Genomic DNA, 6,189 nt, shown 5'->3' with positions numbered 1-6,189 from the left:
GGAAGACATCAGAGATCAGCGAGTGTGTGTTTCAATCTCAACAAGCTTTGATTCTCAGTAGAGACTGTAGTTTCAGACTCGGCCTTATTTAGTCTTTCTTGGATTATGAGGCATTAGTGTTGTTCATTCTCTCAGTTATTAATGGTGTCTGTGCTGCTCTTTATTTCAGTGAATGGAGACAAAACCGTTAAACGTCAATCACTCGGCGCTCGCAAAGAGTGTGTGTAACAGGGTTAAAAACCCCAACTTTTCACCAATAATATTAAGATTAAAGTTGGTGGACGTTATGTGAGAATATGTAAGCTGATGTTGATTGTATGTGAGTAACTTTGTGAAGTTTAGATGCAGTTTGCTCAACATGTGCGTTGCTCGGCTGACTCCATCTTTTGGATTCAAACACGGGTGAATCTCTCATTTCTGTTTGCTCTTTTAGATGCATGTATATGTGTAAATGCCCACTGTCACTGCCAGAGGAGAGATGTTTCTCCTTGTTGTGTTACAGTAAACAACGCATGAAACGCAGTTCTCCGTGTCGTCTGTGATTTGAGTGCTGTCGGATGAGAAGCGTTACATCTGACACGAGCTTTTCTGAGGAAACTTTATCACAAACTCTGGGCTTTTACTTCAGACAACTGCCTTTCATGACCTTATAATCATGTGTGATAGTAATGAGACTACAATAATAAGAGTAAAGCTCTGGTAATGTGCGATTACTGAGATTTATATCTTCTATATGAGCGCACACTGGACTGTCTAACACACGATACAGGGCCGTATCATTGACTATGAACAAAACCATTTAATGTTAAACACTTTTCAAATGATTCTTCCAGCTTTAATTCTCTGCAGGAACAAGACAACACAAGAAGATGGAAATCTCTGATGAACATTAATGACAGAATCGTAGGGGAAATTCACAACATTGTATGTCACATGATGTGATTTCTGGATAAAGCTGAATCGATTAGAAGAGCATATTTCAGACTCATAAGAATCATCACTAACGCCACATCAGCAGAAACTGAGCTTCTCAAACACTGAATCCACTGAACTAATAGTGTGACAGAATGACCCGATGTCGTTCCGGATTAATCACATACGTGTGTGTGTGTTCAGAGGGAAAAGACTTGAAGATCAAGAAGAGCAAAGCAGAGAAGTGCAGTGATGAAGAAACACACTTAAAGAGAATCCGTCACATTCACACTGGGATTCATATGGACATTTCTGTGTCATGTTATCCATCTAAACTTGACTTCTAATATTACGGCCAATATTTCTGTGTTTAACTGAAGGTCTGAGAACGCCTCTTCTCTTGAGTTTCTAGAAAGCAGAAGACTTTACTGACTGACTGAATTCACAAACTCTACTTGTTATAGGTGGGGATTTCAGTGTTGTGATTGACAGCTCTTGATAAATGATTGACAGGAGACTCTCATCACTTCATTCAGAATATAAAGCTTTCCTGGAGAGACTTGATGTGACTGATGTCTGGAGGAGCAAATCCACTGATACTAAAGCTTTTACCTGGAGAAACAAGAGCTTCTCATTTCTCTCATGTAGACTTATAGCGGATCTCTCAATCTATTGATCTTCACAATATTTAGTTGATATTCTTCAACTCCACTAACTGACTGTAAGGCTATCTATATATAAACTAAGCTCTCTGTAAGCACTTATTAAACCAGCAGAATGGAACTTAAATAGTCTTATTTCTCAGAATAACATTAAGCTTCAAATTAAATATTTGTTAAGCATTATTGTAAGAAAGCTGTAATGAACGCTCTTTTAGTAATAATTGTGAGTTAGTAAAATGTGATATTGGTAAATTGATGAGAAAGTAAGTGAGTAAAACTGAGGAAGAAGTAATGAATGAAACTTCTGCTCTTATGATCACAGACTCTGGAAATCTCTCAGATGATCAAACTGTTGCTTCATAAATGATAAACCAGCTTGATGATATTTACAGATGTAAAGCTGAAGATCGGAGCAAGATGAACAAAACTCTGCATGATTCTTCAGGTTAGAGAAGTCTAACGCCCGTTATTATAGTTATTATTATATTATATTAACTCAATGCTGATGTTTCATCACGGACGACCCCAAGAGATAAAAGCGAAAGCAAGGCTTAGAGAGATTGAGGAAGTGATGATGTCACACACTCAGTGTACAGTAGGAGGCGCTAAACATCCTTCACCACAGAATTAAACATAGAAAACTAAATGAAGAAGAAGAGAGATGATGGGCGGGGTTTATTTGTTGTTGAGCTGAGGCCTCTGCGCATGCGCATTTGGAGGAAACACGTTTGTGCAGAAACCGAAAGTAAAGAAGATCATTAGGAAATATAAATTCACCTTCAGAAATCTTGAAACAAACATAAATATCACATCACGGTAAGTTAATTTCTCTGCTTCTGATATCATGTCATATTATTGTACAATTTTTGCGTCGCTATCATATTAAACTCGATCTTCAAGTATTAGCATATGTTAATAGGCCTACTCATTTTATAGTGTTGTGACCCATGTAAAAGTGAACTAGTTCATCTTCAGGATTATAATGATATCAAGATCTATGGATTCTGCTTTTAGCTGAGATTAATTAATGGATTCTTTACAATCTGAAAAATATACAGAGGTAGAAATGTAAACATTTAAAGTAAATACTCCACACTTCCGGGTTTCTGTTGGCCAGACTCACAGACGATCAGCTTTAGAGAGAAGATTATGACAAACACATGTATTTTTGATGGCTATTAAAACGCCTATCAATGTACCTGGTTTGTGTTAGGCTATTTAGAGGATAAATATATATAATATAACAAGACAAATAATACAAGTCATATCTGATAATAATCAACCTTTAATGTGATGCAAAATAATACAATGATAATAAATTTCATTGAACCTTAATGGCCCTTTTTGAGTCTTTTATTTTTGTAAAAAAAAATGTAACTCTTTATTTATTCAAATTCAAATAATAACAAACATAACAGAACAAAACAGAACAGCAGGGTGTTATGTTACAAAGATTCCCTTTTACACTTGGGTCTTATAGAATATCCATTTCTTCCATCTCTTTTCAAAAAGAGCTGATTTCAGCCTAATAAAGTGAGTGATTTTTTCCATTGTAAAGATTTCTTCCATTATCTCATTCCATTGTGACAATGTTAATGTGAGACTCTTCAGCCAGTTCCTTGTAATAGTTTTTTTGCTGGCCATCAATAAAACTTTGTAGAGATACATATCCTCTGTTCGTATAACTGAATAGGAAAGTAAACCAAGGTACATAGATTGGAAGTCAGTTGGAAACGCATAGCCCAAGACAACCCTTATTTCAGTCGCTATAATTTCCCAGAAGGGTCTGACTTTGGGACAAGACCTAAATACATGAGAATGATTGGCATTCGTACTGCCACAGAGTCTCCAGCAATGCTGGGGGGTCTTGAGCAGGCACGGATTAACGCACGGGCCTACTGGGCACTTGCCCAGGGCACTGGGCCAGCAGGGGGCCCTGTAAAATGTACTGTGTCTATTCTTTTCAAATTATTCTTTTTATTTTATTTTTATTTTCAGTAAAATTGTGTTAAATATTGAGAAATAATGTGATTTTTTTTTTTTTTTTGCAGTTGCAAAGTATTAACTAGTAAATAAATGAAATAAATAATTTGAATGTATTGCTGCGCTGTTGAGAAGGACATCTAGAGGCGAGTGAAAAGCATTGCGTAATATAAAAGTCACGCGTAGAAGACGGTTACTCAAAAACCAAAACAAAAATGAGTTTAAAACCACAACCAAGACAGACCATAGGCTAAGTTGTTTATGTTTTACAATAGTATCCTATGGGCTTATTTTTTTTTAACGAAATGTCAATCTTCATCTTTATAACAGAAGATATAATACAATACAACAATCTTCAAGATACAGTAAATCTTCAAATGTGTAACGGATTGTCACTTTAAAAAGTGTCTTTTGTGGTGGAACAAGCAATGCTATATAGCATCTTAATTTAATCTTTGTTTTATTATTTTAGTTCATTAACTAATTGTTAACTCAACTAATTTAACGTAAAGACCTGGATACTAGAATTAGGCTACTAATTAAATAAATGTCAACTGGCATAAATGCATTGATTAGAATTGCCGTTGACTAAAGATTTTCTAGTCGACGACTATTAGTCATTCCTTTAAGCAATTAGTCGACTAATCTCACGTTAATATTAATTTCTGCTTAAATACTGAGTGGAGGCGTATAGCCTATTCCACGCTCACGCAAGCGCATGCATAAATATTGCCGCAAAGCACCGGCAAAAGCAGGCTAATGATAATATATGTCTGGAAAAAACTAGGCATTTTTATTGTTTAATAAAAAAATTTTTAAATCAGTGTCGGCTGCAAACATATCTATATCTCTGCTGTAAAGTGGATGCGCCTTTAGAGAGAAATGCACCTTTCATATCATATCAGCCTAATCAGCCGGTATTTGCTTTCGATTCGAATTTTTTCGTTTAAAAGTGGACATTTCAAGCTTTATATAGAAATATTCATCATGTATGTGAGGCTATACACTGTGTTTCAGTTCATTTTTGAGACGCGCTCCGGTTCACGCCACGGAGACCATGAAAGCGCGCCCTGTTTGTTTTATTTTATTTTACAAAAGCACAACGGTTTCTTGTTATTGTGAGTTTACAAAAATAAAAGTAGCTACTTGCGACTGATGCATTATTCTTTTCTGTATAGGCCTATGACCAGAAAAGATTGAGTAGGCCTATTTCAAGTTGTTTCCACTGTTGATAGGAAAATGCAAGTGTTCGCGCCGACGCCTGCCATGCAGTGCGCGCTGCACACTCCGCACACGCACTTGGATATGCATTTATCTAGGTTAAAGTTAGAGCGAGCTGCCATGCCAGACGGATAAGTCCTTTTCATGTTTAACAAATCAAATCATGCATTTTCTACCTACCGCGAGTAAGCGCTGCACCAGTTTGAAAAAGGTAAAAGCATAACGAGCGTAACGAGCAAGAGGCTCCACACTGGGGGATGCAGAGATGTTGCTGCGTCTGTTATTATTAACATTTCTGATTGTTTAAATGACCAGCCCTCGGGGGTCCCCTCAAAATGCCTGGCTTGCCTGCCCACTGTTGTCCAAAAAATTGGTGAAGGGGGCCTTTGAGACATCCGTGCCCAGGGCACATCATCGCCTTAATCCGTCCCTGGTCTTGAGTTGCTTACTTTTGATATGAGGTGTAATATGAAATATCTAATTATGTTTTTCCAGCCAAATTCTCTCCACTGTCTTGAGCTGGTGGAAGTGTGTTGAAATAAACAAATAGAATGCCGATCATCCTCTGACACCTGGATTTGTAGTTCAGATTCCCACTTTTGTTTTATATACAGTGAATTAGTACCGTTACAGTTTTGCAGGCATTTATACAGTCTAGAAACAATTTTTGAGGGTAATTTTTGGTATGCTCCCGACACCAATTCTACCAGTTCACAGCCCTCCTGTGATAGGTGAGACCTTATCTCTAAATCATAAAAGTGCCGTAATTGGATGTACCTAAACAAGTCAGAGTTGTTCAGGCCAAATTCCCTCTTAACTTCCTCAAATGATTTAAACACTAAACCTTTGTTAAGCATACACACTGCCGTGATTCCCTTTCCAACCCACTTTCTAAATGTGCTGTCCAATTGACCACTTCTAAAATCAGGAGAGAAAGAAGGCCAAATCAAGAATTTACAATCACCTTCGAATTTGTATTTTTTCACCGTGTCCCACCAGAGCTTAATGGTTGTTTCGACTATGGGACTCCCCTCTTTCAACTGTATACTAGTTTTCTCACCCGGGCTTGATTGAGGTAGAGACGAAGGGATATAGTTAACTTCAATTTGTTTCCATTTGGAATAATACTTAGGTGAGCACCAATAGATAATATACCTCAATTGGGCAGCTGTAAACTATTCTTTGAGATTCGGAAGGGAGAACCCCCCTTTCAATTTCTCCAACTGAAGCGTTTTAAATCTAATCCTTGGTTTTGCCCCTTTCCATACAAATCTACTCACTTGCTTATCCCATTTAGCAAACTGAGAATCTGGTATTACAACTGGTAGAGATATAAATAATAGGGATGCATCGATCCGATACTCAGTATCGGTATCGGCTCCGATACTGCCATTTTTGCCGGATCGGGTAT

General features: G+C 37.3%; 1 protein-coding gene across 1 annotated transcript in view; it reads left to right on the top strand.

The window, feature by feature from the left end:
• The first annotated feature begins 2,369 nt into the window (after positions 1-2,369).
• LOC130088312 (NACHT, LRR and PYD domains-containing protein 12-like) overlaps positions 2,370-6,189 on the top strand; it is a 65,314-nt gene continuing 61,494 nt past the window's right edge. The window contains exon 1 of the mRNA XM_056255028.1: positions 2,370-2,390. The gene's annotated coding sequence lies outside the window, so the exon portion shown is untranslated. The remainder of the gene's footprint in view (positions 2,391-6,189) is intronic.

Source organism: Rhinichthys klamathensis, unplaced genomic scaffold (genome assembly GCF_029890125.1).
Source record: "Rhinichthys klamathensis goyatoka isolate OS25496 unplaced genomic scaffold, OSU_Roscu_1.1 h1tg000116l_1, whole genome shotgun sequence".
Lineage (NCBI taxonomy): Eukaryota > Metazoa > Chordata > Actinopteri > Cypriniformes > Leuciscidae > Rhinichthys > Rhinichthys klamathensis.
The sequence above is the reverse complement of the archived record's forward strand: the minus strand, read 5'-3'. Positions and strand labels throughout refer to the sequence as shown.